Raw genomic sequence first — 19397 nt, forward strand, 5'->3', positions numbered from 1 at the left:
ACACGCGAAACACACTGAGCAAAAAAATACTGAAAGAGAGAGATGAAGGAGGCAGAACGTCAACGAAGATTGGCTGCTTTTGTCCACCACAGCGTACGTCCCTTTTGAAGCCGTTTCATCAGACTAGCATTCTTGTCTTGTAGAATTCCTTGTAGTTGGTCCCCATGACACGTAGCAGAAGTAGCGAACCTCCAAGGCCAAAGGCAGAATTTCAATTTTTGTGTCCCTATGATTTTCCTACTTTACACTACAATATATGCATTTCTTGCATCAGGCGCAGTTCTAATAGGCTAACAACACCCATTGGACGGGGGTGGGTTGCCATGTGAATAGGTTAGGCCTGCTTTGTATTTTCATTTCCGTTGTTTGTCATGGTTGTATCCGTGAAGTAACGTAGGAATGGCTTCCGACGGTTGAGACGCAAGCAGATTTTGATAATAAGCGTCGTGACAATCTGTTTCCGTTCCCGTAAAAGTAAATCTTCCAGTTACTGAATAGTTGTGGGACGACGGTTGTGACATGATACGCCGCCCCGTTTTTCTGCTAGCTTCCTATTAGTCAAAAAAAATCCCGTCAAAGTATCCCGTTAGTGGAACAAAACATGGTATACATTTATACATTATATTATTATTACAAAAAAAAAAAATACAAAAAATTATACATTTGAATATGCACACACAAACATTCATATAAACGAATGCTTGCGTAATGGCTGAATTAAAAAGATAACATTGTGTAAGACTAAAAATAAGTAAAAACAGGTAAAAGATACATTATGTTATTTGTGAATGATAAAGTCATTACGGATGCTCTGTGAAGATATGGTGTAATATAGGACAAATGCTCAGAGAAGAGGTAAACAAGGCCGGAAGATGTGAAGAAAAGATGTAGGGAAAAATAATAGGACTCTGGTAATAGGACCCATTTACACCATCCCGTGCTGTGCAATGTCATTGTTCAGTTTGTAAAGTATGTAAAAGTGGACAGTACTGCACTTTTTGTATTTAGTTTGCATGATATTATGAATAGTATCCTTACATTATTACTTATGAAATGTTATTAATTCGAAGGCTGCATCGGTTATAGAGTATAGCAGGCGAAAGGGATAAATAATAAGGATCCTGACGATTCACCATGAGAATGCACAGGTCTCTACGTCGGTTTACTTACTGCAGTTTGTTTGCTGTTAATAAGAGGAATAGTCTGATTCCGAATTAGACAGATCCGAGCTGACCAGACTCCCAAATCTAAAACTAGCAGCTCAATCGAATGGCCGCTGGCTGTTCGCCGAGGACAACAAGAACTTTAATGCTATATACTGTTATACAAAGAACAGCAGCTGTTTAACCATATCACCAACTGATAGAAATAGAAAAGCAACAGAACACTGATGTGGTCGTAAATGGCACCAAAAAGAGCTGTTCTGTGCAGAATGACGAACAATAAAGTGTATGAACGACAGGCACAGAAACGCAGAAGAAAGATAATACACCTATTTAATATGCAGCTGCAAGCTTTATTTACCCATTATTTAGGCTAGGTACTTTTCTGTCTCTTCACTAGGTGTTAACCCTCTTGCTTTTCTTTCTGGAGTGCCTGACCGTCAATATTTGTTATGGATTACGTACGCACCGGTACCGGCGAATGCATCCGTAGCAAAAAATAAATAGCATTTAAGATGCAGACTCTACGAAATTGGCACTTAGCTAAACTCTGACAAAATGATAGGATTGCTGCTAGGTGAAGAAAAAACTTTATTATTTCCATGTCATTCTTTTTCTGTTATACATGTATCGTAGTCGCCTAGTACGAAGCTGCCTATCGCTCGATCGTTAGTCCGTTGTTGTGACGAAAAGAGCTTCTCAAAGAAGGGATCTCCAAGGTTCGTACTGGTCAGGTATAGTAAAGTAGTGCAAACACGGCAGCAGGCTCTAGTAGTGTATGTAAAGAACTCATTGACGACTAACAATAAGTAGCGGCAACAAGAGCATGCAGTACAGTGGCAGGTGCCCGTCGAAAGCTCATCGCATTTTAGCCATTATTTGCGGAACAACGAAAACGATGACAAGTCAGTACGGTGGTCCACCGCTAGGTCTCATTTTTTTTAGATTACTCCGAGCGGCCATTCCAGCGCAATAGACATAGGACAGGATAGAAAAGGGCCCCTGCCTCAGCGCTTTGTTCCCTTACTCCTCTTACTCTCCTTCATGCTTTCCCCTCGTAATTTCGGTCCTCCCGTCGCTTTTGTCTTTCCCTTATTTTCTATCCATCCCTCTGTACTTTTTGTTCAGCTTGTACTGCTCATTCTTCTATATGTAATTATAGCTACCGCACAAGGTCGTAGCAGCGGTGGGATGGTTGGCGGCAATGGCTAAGATGAAAATCGTTGCACCAATCACAAAAACAACGGTAGCAGCAGCAGCAGCAGCAGCAGTACAAAAGACACGATGGGGGGCTGCAGTCGAGGTCGAATACAAAGTTGCCAGACCGCTCGACGCCGTTGCGCTGAGTGGCATCCATCTTGATCCTATTCTTTTACCTCCATTTTGTCTCCATTTGTTGCTACCATAGCTATTATTACTGTCCCACTAGGTATTAATAGGCACTGCCTGCGTAGTGGTTGACTTCTTAGAACTGGATTTTTTTCGAACATGTTTATTGGTATCGATTACTAACTATCGTTGCTACAGTTGTTAGTATAGTCCTGTTGATGTTGTTGTCCACGATCAGATAGAACAACATCCACAGATGTAGTATCAACAGTAGCACCAACAACTATACCAGCAGCCAAAGCGCTACTAGTAGCAATGAAAGTAACGACGATAGCCATGAGGCACGTCACACGCGGCTGCTAAAACTGCGATGGGAAATAAAAGAAAGATGCAGCTGAGAATGCATTGCTTGGACTCGGATAAACAGCTGGGCTATGAGGCACTATGACCCCTTTCACTCCGCCTGTCGCCGTATGGTTTACCATAGAAGAATAGTCGCTAATTAATCTGTGCGCAGACAGAAAGTTGGATGCGTGAAGTGGCTCATGCCACGCCGCAAAAGTAATCGGGTGGCCTCCACGTCGCTGCCGTCGCAGGGTTGCCGCTACAACGAATGCGGCGGTCGCTCACAGAAGACGAACAGTGAATTATAATTCCACAAAAGCTATCATCGGTCGTACCCCTGATGATTACCGGTAATGGTGAGAGCTTGGTGTGGCCCGACTTTTATTTAACAGGAACCAGAAGCTCTTAGATGGCCTTCGGAGATGATGACACCGAGGCTGCTATAGACCGATACTACCCTGTCTCTGCAATTGTCGCGGCACACTATGTGACTGAGAGAGTCGATAGTTTCGAGTACTTGAAGCCCTTACTAGCTCTTTTAATCTAGCCATCGTGCCTAGTACCCTAGACGGTAGTTACTGGTGGGGGTCATAGGAGGAAACAAACAAAAGGGCTTTGTCTGCAATAGCGCTATTATGATAATGTTGACTGTTACGATATCTGAAGGGCGATTTTCCTGGTACTACCGTCCGTCCAGTTTATGCTTACAGCGAAGGAAGGCGCACTCTCTTTAGAGAACTGATTCATATGAGAAATAGTATTTAAGTAGTGAAACTTACTCGAAACTAATCTAAACTACGACATAAACTATTTGTTGCAATCCTATTCATTAATTTATTAACCAAGATAACATATTCTCTAGCTTATCTTTCCTAACATCGCTAGTAGTTACCTGTGGCTAACTCAACAACAGCTTTGAGCTATATGATTTATTCTTTTCTCTATGGTTCTCTGCACAGAGGGAAGTTTCTGTCCAAGCAGATCCGATGTTTTGTATTTGCTTTGCAGGTATCATAAAACACATTTCACTGCTTAAAGGTCGTACTTTACCCACAGCTGACTGCATATCCACGTGTACGTCAGCGTTTATGCCTAGTGATAATTCCTGTTCCTTAATAAAGGTCAGTTCTGTTCAGAAGGACAACTATAGACACCGAAATGCACATATCACTATAGCCGAATGGTCTGCTGATCAGCTATGAGCACTGAGAAAAAGGACACAACGGCAAGGCAGAGAAGAAGAGACCATAATCACTTCTTTCTGAGTGCAGCTAATGGTTGCGCCCAACCGTTAAATCTTATATCGGGAAGGATCTTATACTTTGCTCCACTAGCAACAGCAATGGCGACGTTATCGCTCCGAGGAATATCGAAATTGACAAGGAAGTGTACCTTTTTCCCATTGTGCTTTACGTTGGTTTCCTACTGTAGCTTTACACACGCTTTACGTTAAGTGGTGGCTTTCGGCTTTGTTCTGTCATTTGCCAATTTGCCTTGAGAATAGTAATAGGGATTGTAGATGTCGAATCTTTAAAATAAACACACATCTGCCACATCTGTAGGTGTCTACGCCTATGTTATGTTTTTCCGCCAATTCTGAGTATAAACTCCGATTGCTCTTTATTTCTCTGTTGTGATCATGCCTTGGGACTGCCTTTGAAGTTCTGGTGATATCCGATTTAAGGCTCAAAATATCGAAAAGTGTTGCGCATTAATGCAGTTGATAAACGTGAAAAGTCTGCTTCATTACTTTAATGCGCGTGTCATTTTTCGATTATTTGCAAACTTTGTGCCTGCTATAGTTGGACACAAGTGTTTTGCCTCTGTTCGTACTCGAAATTAGACAGGGACTAAAATTAACTCCCCTGTTTTAGCTGGCGTTGACTTTAAGCCTTTTTTGTCCTCTTCTTCGTCTTTTCAGGTCAAATTTACTTAAGCTGACCTGTTCCTTTCTTGATGCCGGCCTGCTCACGTTTGGTCCAGTCCTAATCACATCACTGATTCGATCAAATTTAACCTAATGTTTGTTACAACGCCAGACATCGTGTGAAATTGCTGTTTTCCCCAAGACACTTTTAGCTAGGACAAGATTTATCAGAAAGCCACTTCTTTAATGTGTTATTTAAGACAATCGAATGCAGTCGTCCGTAGGCGTCTAGCTCTTGTGTTAACCCATTTGATTTTTTTTGGGGTAACATAGCCCAATCATAAACCTTGCGTAAGCCAGAGGGGGCAAGCGATTTTGAAAGGTTGTGTCTCACAACCTTCAGTTGTCCCATTACTAAGGAGGAGTGCACGAATTCTCACGGAACTCTAACAAGACCTACAGACTGTATTTCTTACCTTGGTTTACGTTATATAGTTGAGTTTATATACTCAATATAATACTGTGCTGCATAATGAGGTAGAATCAAAAAAATAGCAAATGAGGCGATTCGAATTAGCGTGCTTATTATCTGTTGTTGCAAACATCCTCGAGGCTTCACTCCGATACGTGTCTCCTCTACCATCTACTTCAAGGAAATCTTTAGTGTACAGGTATGTTGAAAGTATGTTCCAGCTTATTTATGGATCACTGCATCGTCATTCCTCAATTCTTACCAATGCGTCGCCCCGTACTCCATTATATAACGCTTCGCAAAGTGTACGCAAAAAAGATACGCAAAAGTACGCTTAACATACCAACAAACAAGACACGAAGGCAGCTTCCAGTGGGCACAAAAGGTGTGTTAGCTGGCAAGAAAGAATCATAGTCTGCTTCATGCAATTGCGTAGTTAATTGCAGCCGCAGTCGCCGCTGCTACGGCTACCTTTTTTTACAAGGAGACTTTTGTTTGCAGTTACAGTTTCAACTAAGCGCCATCTAACAAGCAGGCAAAATTCATTTATGGGTAACTGAGATATCGCCTGCGTGTGCGAAAGCACTTGGGGGTTGGTTATAGAGAGCGCACGTGCATGCTACGTCTCACGACGAAAAAATTACTCGCCTGAGATCCCTCCTTCAGATGACGGTCTTCACCGTAGGAGCGACCGTGGTACAAACCAGGTTATGCGCATTGTGGTTGAAGAAGACAACCAAAGTTACAGCTGTCACTTCCGTCCCTCTGCAACTCGTCTTACGCAAATACTTCGTTCGTCTCACATCTTACATATATAAATAGCTGCTGGCGGTGTGACCTACTCTTTAAGTTTTTCCTCGTTTTCGCTAGACCTTGATCTTCCTAAGTGTAACAGAAACTTCTGATCAAGTAAGGTACCGATTAAGACTAAATAAAGTGCGTTGCTTGCCCGAAACGTACCGATATTTAACCGATAACATTCAAACTAGACTGCCTACGAACATTGCTTAAAACCATAGAAACTACACTTGCGGGACCGACGTTATTGCTGACCCGTATGTGTACGTCGGGCATAAAGAAAAGTAAGTAACACTAATAGTTACATATCTGACCGACGTTTTTAACGGGATAGGAAGGCGCATTAAGGAATGGGCAGCTATAAAACACCTCAATTGAAGATAATATCATTTAACAGTTACTATAAAGAGACGAAATGCATGCAAGCGGTAGGACTGCATCAGAGGGCCGCGGTGTTCAATACGTGTCTTTTTTCACCTGCCTATCCATTATTTGAATGTCAGATTTTTAAGGCCTTGCTATAGATGTGAAATAATTGAATCTCGAAAATATTTAAGATACGTTTTATTCGAATACTACGGAGAATCATAAATCTGTGATACGAAACGCTTTCAGAAGGACAGAACAAGACGTAAACTGATTCTGAAATAGAAAAGAAACGGGTTGATTTTTTTAAAGCATCTCTTCACAACTCAAATATTAATAATTTACAGTTAATTAAATTGGAATCGTTCGTGCTGATGGCAACAGCCGCTGTGCCGAAAAGGACCTCCGACATGACCAAGTACGATTCCTACTAATCATCGCAGGGCACTAGGTCAAATTTCAATTCATGTGATAAATAAGTGAGTCAGGGAGTTAGAGCCTTAAATGTCTGGGTAGCCTTCGTAATAGATTTTATTCGTAACTATGCTACGGTTCATTCTCACCAATGAGAGCCTGCCAGATTTTTTTTTTGTCCTTATCTAACACTTTGAAAATATCGACGTCAGTCAGGTAAGTGCTAAGTGGAATATCATTACAATTTGTGTGTACTCGATACGATGTATAGGTGCTCGAACAATTCTAAACAAGAAAAATCGGTGTTAGTTAAATGTGTTTGTTACGTAATAATTTTCTCACTCTAATAATAATACTAACTATAATTTCCAGTTCACGGAGTCATTTTATCTCCCTGTTTCGCTTGTGAACGCTTCAGGAGTACAAATGGTTGAAAGCCTAGTTAAAACAAGCATTAGAATTTGAACGAACGACCAACGATCATGACGATTGACGGTTGAACCTTAGGGGGAAAACGAACTAGGAAGTATACAAATGCCCTAGCGACCTAATCATTTAAGACGAAGCAAAATAAGAAACAACAAAAAAAAATCATATATACACTTTGGTAGCAGCAAAATGCAATGGCAGCATAAGGAAACTGCGGCAATTGTGAACGCAAACGATGCCGAACGCGAAGTCAATAAATCCGTGAAAACAACAAAACTAACAGAGGCGGTGGGAACTTGAAGTGTACAATTTTCACATATGGTACAGAAGGCAATTAGTCATTTGCATAGCGATTTTACAAGAACTACTTACCGTTTATCAGGAATGCTTTTGCCGTGTGCCTTAACAGGCCATGTTATAGAGACTAGTGCAAAGAGTAAGTGAGAAGCTATCCTAGTAGACTTGGACCCTCTTCGAATTCAGAAGAAGCACTTATTTCTTCATGGGAAACAACTTTACTTAGAATTCAATTATGTGGACATAACGTTTCACAACTAAACGCCCGTAAATGTTAGAATGAGGAATACGAAAATGCTAATAAACCTTTCAACAGGCGCAAAAATTATCGCATACGACCGACGTAAAAATTCAGTATAGCTATAACGTTTGCGTCTCACATATCGAGTTCCTTAGGTGAGTCTGTGTCTCTCAAAAGTAGACACGCTTTGGTAATGAGCAATTAAAGACGTTTACTCCTTCCTCAGAGAATACAGATTACAAAAAAGGAAGTAGATAATCTGCTTACCCTGAAAATAATATTCATTGTTTTCATATCGGTAGTTTGTTTACGCCGATCCGTGTCAGCCCATTATTCATTATTCAGATCATTAAAGGTGCCACACTTCACGCTACGCGATTGTCACCCAAATAGTGCTCAATATTTAAACAATATTGGATATATAGAGAGTCTACTGGCAAAGCCCTTGTTCTAGAGCCACTCCAACGCATCAGCCGCGAATCGCTCGATCACATGAAAGACTGTACCAAATGTCAACAATGGCTCTGTTGTGTGATTTATATAGGGTCCTTACAGGCCTAGTATGCACGTCAATATAGTCGAAGGTACGTGCGGCATGTGTCAAAATGAAGATCTATTTTACTTCGTACTGAAAAATATAGACCTCTTACATTGAGCGAAAGTACTCAGACACCATGTGCAAATAATCATATTAAATTCATTATTAGTCGAATAACTTAATTAGAACAGAACGACCTCGTCGGAAGTGATTAGCTGTTGCTACGTTATGACTTGTCTTTCCTGCCTCTGAACGTCTATAGGTCTCTATTTCGTTTCGTATCGTCGTGAAGTCGTTTATATGGATGAGCAACAATAAGGCAAAGGCCAGGGGTGCCACAAGCCCAGACGCCCTTTATATGCTGCTCTTGTTTCTGCGACGTGCCGACCTCAGGGTTCAAGAAGTTACCACCGGAAGCCTCAGCAGCAGGTTTTTATTGGCAGAAGATACCCTGGACCTAGGAAGCGTGCACAAGAGCTATCATCATGCTTGGATAGAAAACCGCGAGAGAAAGCGTCGGCTTTGGTCAAAGTGTAGAAAAAAGATCGTCAAATATAACGTCGATCTTTGACTTTCGTTCAGCCAGACCTATAAATAGCACGTAAGGACATTTGCAATTACGTAATTATCCTCCAAGCGTGTGAGACGTTGATTTTAATGCAGGCAGCAGTTCTAATAGCCGTTAGGTAAGAGGACAACGCAATGGACGCCGCCAAAGCCAAGTACGTGTGACAGGTTGAGAAAGTACAAGCAATTTCATCACGTGTATTCTATATAGATCATGAATCCTTGTCGTTCGTACGAAGTACCAACAAAATGCAACTTGTTGTAGTTGTTTCTGTATCTATGTATACACGAACAGGCCGGGAAAAAGAAAAGGTAGAATTATATACAGTCATGCATTCCCTATTACGGCTTGCCCACATTCCCTTAAAGGAATTACCACCTATCAGCGGGTTAGCGATCTTAGATTAGCCAGAAATCCTAGCGTAAGATAAAGTTCTTTCGAGGCCTCGATAAGGCACCTGTTTTGCCTACCCTTCGTCTGCTACGAATATCTCGGCTTGCCCATTCTGTGGAGGATCTTTAGGGGATGCGCTAGAAACTTTGCCTTGAAAGATTAGGTCAATTAGCCGAACTGCTCCGGTAAGCAGCGACCGAGCGTCTTGCTGCAGGAAACGAACTCGAGCCAGTCATGAATAGTTACGGTGAGGCGGCAATAGGGCAAGAATACTTATTACCGATTTGACCACTGCTTCGAAAAGGAGCTTGATGATGGAACGGCAGCCCTGGTCAAAGCTTGGAAAAAAATCGTTAAGTTCAACGTCAACTTCTGCCTTTCGTTAGTCGAGGTGCTCTTCTCTTCGTGCTGACAGAAGGAGTCCAATACTGTGAACAAACCTATGACGTATCAAACATCGATTGAGCGAAAAATAAGCCACAGCAGAACAACGATACATACTCGATAATTAGGCAACGTTTGGGAAATAGCATGTAAATTTGTACAGGGCTTGCTACTGTCGTTGTACGGATGTTGCCGCTTTTAGCATCAGACGTATACGCTAGACGTGCTGTTGTGAATTAAATGTTCCGATTAAGCTCGAATAAGTATTATGTAGAGCATAAATATTTGCGCCGAAAGACAAAGATCTATTGACTCCCGTTCTGGGCTTCTTCATTCTTCTTACAGAATATTTATTATGATGAATCGAAAGAAGTGAACAGCTGCAATTAGATGTCTAAATGCGAAGCTGGGGAATCACCATTTTGAGATCCAGGTGTGTAACATTTCATTGACGTACCTAGAACTCATGGGCTTAAAGTCTGTGTATAGTTAATAAAGACAGGATTTTTTGTTATAGTTCCACTGTGTATAATACAATGGGTAATTAGTATTAAATAATGGGGATTAGTGGACCCAGAATAATACATGCCTTTAGTGTGATCTTAGACAAGTAGTTCAAAACATTATAATAATTGTTCATTTTTAAAGTAGTTTCGAGCTTAATAAACAATCCGAAAGAAACGTATTAATCTAATTACCTTGACAACAGTTATAATAATGGTTACTGTTGATATCTTTTTGAATACAATAGCAGACAGCACGACAGCCACATATCAAAGTGATTCGCTTTAGCTACAACGAGTTATTACTTCCAAAAGATTAACGAACTTAAGTTCCAGTTCCTTATAGCGCCAGAGGTCGAGCCTCGATGCCCATCGATAAGATTTTCAAAAACAAATCTCCTACTCAAATATTGAAAAAAAAATAGTCTAGCACTAAAAGGCACATGGAAATGATGATACTCTTTCGTGATATCATTAGTGCTGGTTCCCTCAAAACAGCGAACGTCTTTGTTCAATGCTAAGTTTCAATAGGCATAACAGCATGCCATACACACGAAGACGTTGAATTAGTTGATTAACAGGGTAACGGAAAAATTGGAAAAAAAAAAGAAAAAGCAAATACATAATATATTAAAATGTCACACTGATACGTTCCCTATTTCTCTGATAGCTATAGATATTTAAATTATTGTATTTGACAGACTAAAAACACGAGGTCACAATACAAACATATTACTCCTGATTCAGGACATGCTTATCTTAAACAGACATGTGCAATCGTAGCACAAGATGCTTTTGTATTGATCCGCTCGAGTATCTACGGTGCCTTTGCCTCATGGTCATGGACGACGGATGCCTGTTTATTATACGATTGTCATTTTTTTGCAACTAACTTGAAATTATGTAGTTGTCCGGTTTGGGTGGGATGATTTGATTTGTGTGAAGCTACCTCCCTAAATCGTTTTGTATTTCCTCTACAGCTCACTGGGAATGCTATTTCTGATACTTACCATCACAATTTTCTCTGTGAAAAGAGTCTGTGTTCCAAATACGCATTCACAAATTATCCAGAAATTCGTTATGGACGTTCATACCGATAACAATACAAAGAAATTAATGTGAAGCCAGTCTTCTCTGTTCTAAAAGTACAAGTAACCCACAGGGTTGCTTATACCTTTAGAATTCCTACCTAAAAAACAATAACCAATCAGCATCCCCTGCTACATATGCTAATGTATTATATAACAGACATGTAATTCAAAAACAATTTTTTTTAAATTTCCCAGAGGGCCAGATGTTATGAACCAATTGTGCCGATATGTACAGTTACGTTAATGTCTGTAACACCATTCTTACAGGCCGTTAGTTGAATGATGATCATTTGCGCCTTTTCAATCGAATAGATATTTTCCCGGCCGATACGTCAACCATCTGTCCTTCATAAGGTTTATGTAAACAAACGAACTAAAGATAATGATAACGGTATTGTGAAGACATATTGGCTTTCCACAAAAAGAGGAAAAGTCAGTAGTTCCTGTTTTGAAAATATTTTTTGCTTCCGCTATGAACAAATTGACTTTTGCAGTTCTGCCCATAAAAAAAACACTGCTGATTAGCTTGTTATGCGCCAAATCAAGGGACGAAATTCAGTTTTTAACAGCTATATGCGATGTATTAGGGTAAACAACAATGCAACTATGGCATCGCGTATTCATCGTACAATTTGCTTGTAACTACGATACCAGAATTGCAAAGCTCCGGCTGCGTGAGCCCTAGCCATTGTTGATCTGTCTCCTTGCTACCGGTATCTTTTCACTTTACTCTTTATTTGTCTTTTTTCGAGCTATATCCAGCATCGGCTATCGGTTCCTCTCTGCTGCCCCCTAAGCGGTAAAACAATTTACTCGACGCGATTGATATCTTAGCGTGATATGACGTGAAAAAAGGGCGGCAAATCGAAATAAGGCTGAAAACGATACGCAATTGCCGTTTCTACTATACAAAATAGCTTTCCGACATGTGCGTATGTTGTCCTCGTAGAAAGCATTTGTCTTATATTGGCAATATATTCGTGTATGTAACAAAAGCGCGCCTCAACGTCTGTGTTTATTATTTGTCTAACACACAACGACTTCAATTGCAATAACCGTATTCGCTTAGAAGAGCATTTAAGAACAATAGACATTGGCAGTATTGCTGTTTTAAAGCCTTTAGCCCTATATGATTTTTCAACCCATTAGTTTGTTTCGGGTTACTGCCTGTTCCGACTATCTTGGTTTGGCCTATAATATGCTGGACAGGACAAGGTATCTCTACGTAGCATTCATCAGGTCGACCGAAAAAGAATAGTAGGTTCAGCAATTCATCGAAATATACATACAAAGTATATCGCATACGTGCTGCGTCAATGCTCAACGACCTGGAAACGGTACAATGTAACAACTTCATTCATGTCGAGAAGGCCAAAACGGGAACCGCAACAGATTGATTCTGGCAGAGTACCACTCACTAGTTTCTTAGCTACGATTGAAATATGTGGCGTCATTGTGACTTTTATAACCTTCCAGATTCTTCAACATAAATCCACGCCCATATTGTTATCGTCTTAATGTCAATCCATCGCGTTTTCCGCTTCGACAATTTTCGGTCATCGATTTTTGAAGCTATAGAATTGCATATACTTCCATCAATAACTTGTAGGCAAGCAAATAACGCACGTCTCTTGTTGTGTTTATTTGCTTTAGCAGAATAGCAAACATCAACATTTGGCAGACGAAAATTTTCACTAGAATTCTGCTTGGCTTCACCACTGTTCAAGACTAAAACCCAACGTCTGCAGCTGCAGACGGTTGTGGCAGCCATAGTTGACAAGAGGTAGCCGCGATGCAGGGCCGTGCAGTCGCATACATGCTACATGCTGTTTTCGTGCTCAGTCAACTGGATAATTAACTACACCCCGCGCGCCGTTTCGCTTTCGCCATGTGGACCAGAAATGCACTGATCAATTAATTAAAAATGTGCCAGACTTTCCGATCAGGTGCATTATGAGAGCTAACATAAGCACCACCACAACGATAGACGCATTGGCAAAGGCTCAGGAAAAAGGCGCAGGCACCAGTTTACGCGTACACATGTTCGCACGAAAACAACATCCGATGCCGAAGCAGCCAAACGTCTAAGATTTTATGCTACCATCTCCTCATACACTATGTCGTTTCTTTAGTCAAAATTGCGATGAGGAAACTAACGCCTGGTGACATTGATATAAATAGAGTCGTTAAAGTCGATCAGTTTAAATTTATCTATATGTACGTACATGTATTCATAATGCTTTTATTACATATGGGTGCGTGCGAAAGCCGTTAGGGCGTTGTGTGAAAATGATATTTCGTTTCAGACTAAATACAACCGTTTCAATATATATAAATACAAAATACTTGTTTGCTATCGCGCTGGCTTTCTATGACGTTGTGCACCTAATGCCACTAATTTAGCGCCATGGTTTGGTTGTCGTTTGTCCCGTTGACGGCTACGGCTTCATAATCATTGAAGTCACCAAATGTTCGCTTAATCTTTACGGTTCACTGAGTTTCTGAAAGGAAATGCGGCAAAGCCAGCGAGAAGCGGCAACCGTCATCTCGTTGTTTTCTTCTAGCGCCTGGCCGGACAGCCGAATTCACCTGCCCATTTGTTGTTTCGCGTCCCTTCATCTCATGCCCTAGTGAAATTGTTAGAACAAGCCGATGCGAGAGGACGACTGCACGGAATCAAAGAGTGAGAATACCGAGACACAGCCAACGCCGTCTTAAGACTAGTTAGTCCCCATTCCACCGCCTCTCCTATGCTCTACTTTGGCTGATGTCTGCAATTAGACAGGGAGAAAGGCCACAGGCCACACAGGACTTACATCGCTCCGGCCTGTTTATTATGCGACTTCAAACGAACGAACGGGAACTTCTGTTCCATGTGACTTTCCGTTAAAGTTGCCACTCAACGTCTCCCTCTCTCGTTCTTACTGTGACATTTTGCTTGAAATTATGTAATTCATCATTATACGTTACGCAGGCATCTGTGTAGTAAAGTAAACTCGCAGATCTGGCTGAGCTCATACTTAACATAATGGTAAGGTAATAGCAGTTATGACTAGGCACCTGATGAGGAAAAAACATGCCTATCGTAAATATGTATGCGTGTGTGTTGTCTCCGGTTAGGTAATTTTCCCAAGAGGAACGCATAAATTCAGTTATACCTATACTGTTAAGATAGATATACTGATTTATTTCTGAAACCATACAATTCTACAGGGTAGAATGGGCCGTCGCTTTTTAGACGGTGTTTTACAATATAACTACCGTGCTGAATGAAAAATACAGAAATTGATACTCTTTCTGTGAAGTCCAGAGCCGGACAATTGTATTTTTCACGGTTTGGTCAAATAATGAAGCGTTTTCGCTTTTCCTTCACTGCCAAAATTGTCGGCGTACTCCGCTATAAAGTACGGTTGAGGTTACCTTTAAGAGCTGTTCTACATGAAGTTTCTTTCCTGGACCACCATAGGTTACCTGCTTCTTCTGTTTCAGTAAACTCTCAAATAACGACAGATGTACTCTGCTGTACTTCAGCGAAATAATTCGCGTAAGGTGCTGATAGTGCTATCAACCCTGGCGTTACTGCTTTTCTAAGTGACCACCGTAACACGTCAGTGCTTTTAAGTACGACTGAATTCGGGATCTTGAGAGAGCTACTGCAGAAGAATCGTCGTCCCCCCGATTTAAGTAACCCATTCAGACCAACATTTATTACAGCTCCAACAGAGTTAGTCCAATAGAGGGCTGGGCTACGATATCCTTAGCCCAGTGCTTACTTTTTGCTGCTATCTATTTGGCTCCCTACTTTATAGTATCGGCTACAGTACGACATCGAAGGCGTCTCGGTGATAGCCGAGAGGCGATACACAGTTAAGTTTAGCATATCTAAGTTAAGTTTAGTGTATCTTTTTACTCCTTGTTCAATCTTCTCCGCCTAGCATCAGAGATCCTTCAGAAGGTTTCCAAGAGAAACAGAACAACGGGAGACAATAGGCGGTGGCGTAGATAAACTCTGGGAAATGAGTTTTCACATTGTTGCCGCTGTACCTCACCTAAGTCGCAGGAAGTGGCTTTTTGAATTTTGTCGCAGTTACTTTCATTGTTGGCATCATTTCGCCTAGCAGCAGTAACATTGAATCAAACCCACTTCGCCAGCATGGTTGTCTTTGGGTGCCACTCATCTACGCTATCCCTTATCTCTTTATCTCACTATGTCTCAGCTGAGACTGGCACCGTGAGCTGCATCGGCTCTTTCTTCGACAATCCGTTCATTTAGTTATTTCAAACAACTGGTGGAGGTGGCATCCCCCTCCTACAATTACCGTTGTAGTATGGATTCTACAGTGACAATGGTGGTAAAATCACAGCCGGCTGGCGACAACTTAAACAACCTTTACGAAGTCGATGGTAGAATAGGAACGGGACGAAGTGGAGGAAAATATAAGGATTGCAAACAACGGCAACGACTACAGCGATTGCGGCTGAAACGAACGGAGAAATGGGATCTGGCGAAGCGTACGGACAACGAAGCTTTATGAAATAGCGTATCCGCGCTGGCGGAAGAATATCGGCAGATCCAGTTTGCCCCACAGGGTTTCTCTCCTCTCACTCTTTTGCTCATTCTCGTTTTTCTAACGTCAACAATATTGCTAAGTGGGGTTGATATCGACCTTTTCCTTTGCCGGGTCGACCTACGCTCGTAACAGTCGCGTACCGCATTTCAAAGAAAAGCCGGAAAGCTTTGAAAGGCTGTAGCGATGATTGTTACTAAGCGTTCCATATATACTACTTGCAATAGAAACTTTGAAAAAGCGAACGATGATTAGATTGTAGCGTGAGCGGAGGGTTACAATAAAATGTCATTCGTTTGCGACGAACGGCTATGCAAAGCAATCGTAGACAGCGCTCCGCAGCGTTGAAGTGTGCTTGGATCCTAAACAGTCATAAAACATGAAGCCATATAAATGCTAGCTAACTATCCGGGCACTTCTGACTTAAATGAATGCAGTTTTGCTGATCGTTTGGTTGACCAGCCAGTTACGGAAGTATACCTCATCATGCGGTTCTAATCATACTATAGAATGAAAGCAATGTTGGCGGGAAGTGAGACGAAAATTCTTAATCGTTCCTGCATCAATGTGCCAATGCCACTCCATGGCATAATGCAACATTGTCATCATCATGTGCGTAGAAAACTGTGTAACCGTTCTACTAACCTTAAGCGCTACTCTGTGTTGTATAGCCTTGCACAGATCATGCTATTGTGCAGATATTCGTGTTGATAAGCGGAGACCTCTACACAAAAGCTCATAGATGACACGTAGTCATTAAGACATGAACCGAGGATGTGGGCCGAGTACTTGGGCTGACTTCCCCCCATAGGAGAACAGTAGGAAATAAGGCTTGCGTAAAAAAATGTAGGCTTGCCAATGGGCGGCAACGCGACATGAAACCAATCGACAGTCTATGCAACGGAGTTTGTTTCGAATATTCGTGAGTGAAACTCCAGTTCATTAGCGTACTGCCACTGCTGCTATTTTATACTGCTTTTGCAGCTGTCCCTCTAATGAGGTGGGAACCTCCTCATTGACGCCTCTTTTGAAAATGAAGCATTATTACGATCCAAGTTCGGTGATGCAATGCCCCGTGTCGTTGCTATCACCCTTTCTGCCTTTCGTTCCATTGAATGTTGGTCACCCGCTTCCTACTCATAAAGGCTGCGGTCAAGTCTAACAGTACGAGTCTTCAGTGAACCATGCTGCCTGTGACGTTTGAAGAGATCTTTACGCAAACACTGGCAGGGTCAAGGAGCCGTTTGCGTGGTGCACCTTGTGATTGTACGCAAAAATGTACATCCACTGGTAAAGACGAACGTGCTTCAACTACTTTAGTGCAGGATATATCGCTTAAACCGCTTGAGATACTAGCCAGTTTCGCATCCAGCCTGACTATCAAAGCAGCTGCGATGCTGCTTCTATTGTCTATGTTTGTGGTTAGATAGAAGGTAGAGGTTGTCATGTTTTGCTTGAACGTTGACTGCTGGCACCCTGGACGATTCAAACGAACAAATGATTTTCTCGGATGGTGAGTGTCTCGCCCTTTCTTTCATCGTCCCGTGCGTCCTGAGCCCGCCTGTTTTTCTATCAATGTACCATTCTTTTGTTCATAGTTAGTTCCCAAAAAAATAACGACTACAACCATTTTAGGCCTGGTCCATACTCCGTTTCACCACAGCCACCAGCGTTGCGTAGCGTTCTGTTATCAATTGCTTAGGCCCATTGTATTTAATGGAGATAAAATGGGCCCAGGATGGTAAAGAATAGGACGAGCTTAGTCAATTGACGACCTCTTAAATCCAGCCCGTGTTGTCTCATAACCCGAGTTAAGCCGAAGCCGACCTTATAATCGTCAATAAAAAGGCGAAAAATCATGAAAGAGGTACGACGTCTAGCATAACAAACTCTATTTCATTATTATTAATGAATCTTTATAGAAAGTTAATCGTCCGTGGAACTGTTCACCTTATTATAGTGATGGTGCGAACAGGATGTAGCACTTACGACCCTAAAATGCCGGGTTCAGACCATAGATGAAACAAAAAATTACGTGTTTCAACTCTTTGTTTTTTTTTTCTAAAATCAGCATCCGTATTATTATCTCAACCCGCAAGAAATATTCGGAAGGAATATCGGCACTGACAGAGATTTCAATGTTTATACAAAATTTGGTATCCAGTGTGTATGCAGTTTAACCAGTGAGCATAAGTAGAATGACGCCTGGACTTCGGCGTTTGTCATTAGAACTTGAATAATGGTAGCAACGACAACCGTGATACGAAATCTAGTAGCACATTTTCCTAGGATTCTGTTCTGCTTTTATTGCTTTATAAATAATCCCCTTCAGCACTGTTGTACGTTCTAATTTCGTAGTTAAATCAACCCCCTGTGCTAAAAGCACCGCTTTGTGATTTTCAGCCTTGCTGGCAAAACGAACCGATCTTAATGGAAATTTATTGGCAGTTTACGTTATCATGCCGCATGATGACGCCAGCGTGCTTAATACGGCTTAAAAATAAAGCTTAATCACTGCGGAGGGCATAACCTATCTACTGTGCCACACCGCTTTATCGAATTTAATCTCTATATTGGCATTAGTCTATGCAAGCAACCTATCAAGCATCGTACCCCGTTGATTCGATAAACTCGCAAAGAGACAGACGACCTTCACCCCTTCCCCCCTTCCCATTAAAAGGAAGATTCGTCCCTATTTATGCATTTCTTCAAACCCTTCAAACAAACAACGGAGATGTTGCAAGTGCCAGTTTAGTTCATCTCAACGTCAAGGACGTACCTTAGTTTATCTTCGTGAATCTGTACATCTGGCATAGTCGAACAAATGCTCTCAATATTTCTGTGTCGTTTCTGCGAGTTTTCCTTCCAGTAAAATAAGCGTGAAAGCTAAATCTTCTGTCTTCACATTATCCATATGGCTTAACTTTAGCCAAGGTCTGAACTTCACTAAAACAGTTGCAGTAGTTTCCTGTCGTATCAAGGGTGCCAACGATTTAGAGATCGATGTAAGAAACGTGGGAATTTATTTATACATAGGATAAGTTGTCCTTTCATGGTATTTCAAAACGTAGTTCTTTATTTAATTTAAACATACGCCAACGCGTTCGTACCGCTTCAACAACGGCACAGTCATGGGTCACCGATAATATATTAAAAGAAGAAATAACAAGGTACGTATGTCTGGTCGCAGTAGATCGAATATTAAGTACTGAAAATATATGTACTGCAATAGATGCGAGAACAAAATTGAACTCCAGGTTAATTGCGCTCAAAACACAAAAACCCATTTTTTTTTTAATTGAAGTTTTTTTGAAAATTATTGGTTTTTTAAAGCTATTATAGAATAGTCTATGCACACTTCTACTACGTGAGGTAAGAACTGACTAAATGAGTGAATTGCTACTCGATAAAGGTCATCGAACAGCCCCTGACGTCCGACAAAGTCAAGAGGAAAACGCGTTCAACTATTGTAGCACGTTATGTTAAAGGCTCAGGGGACACCTTTTAGTAACTGCCGAATCGTTCAAATCGATCTAATTGCCTGGAGATAACCAATCCATCCTTACGTGGTATGAAAACCGGCACACCAAAATACAAGTCGGTGCTAAATGCTAACATCGCCGCAGCGTTA

The 19397-nt window shown here is 41.4% G+C and overlaps 1 protein-coding gene and 1 long non-coding RNA gene across 2 annotated transcripts in view; one reads left to right on the forward strand and one right to left on the reverse strand.

Annotated features, from left to right (window-relative positions):
* LOC111260998 (uncharacterized) overlaps positions 1-19397 on the reverse strand; it is a 144373-nt gene that overhangs the window by 11484 nt on the left and 113492 nt on the right. The gene's annotated exons all lie outside the window — the stretch shown is intronic.
* Positions 14527-18627, forward strand: LOC147753418 (uncharacterized). Its single transcript, XR_015311314.1, has 3 exons — positions 14527-14882; positions 17402-17633; positions 18170-18627. It is a non-coding gene; the product is annotated as an uncharacterized LOC147753418 (long non-coding RNA).

This window comes from Varroa jacobsoni, unplaced genomic scaffold (genome assembly GCF_002532875.2).
Source record: "Varroa jacobsoni isolate VJ856 unplaced genomic scaffold, vjacob_1.0 scaffold_505, whole genome shotgun sequence".
Taxonomy (NCBI): domain Eukaryota; kingdom Metazoa; phylum Arthropoda; class Arachnida; order Mesostigmata; family Varroidae; genus Varroa; species Varroa jacobsoni.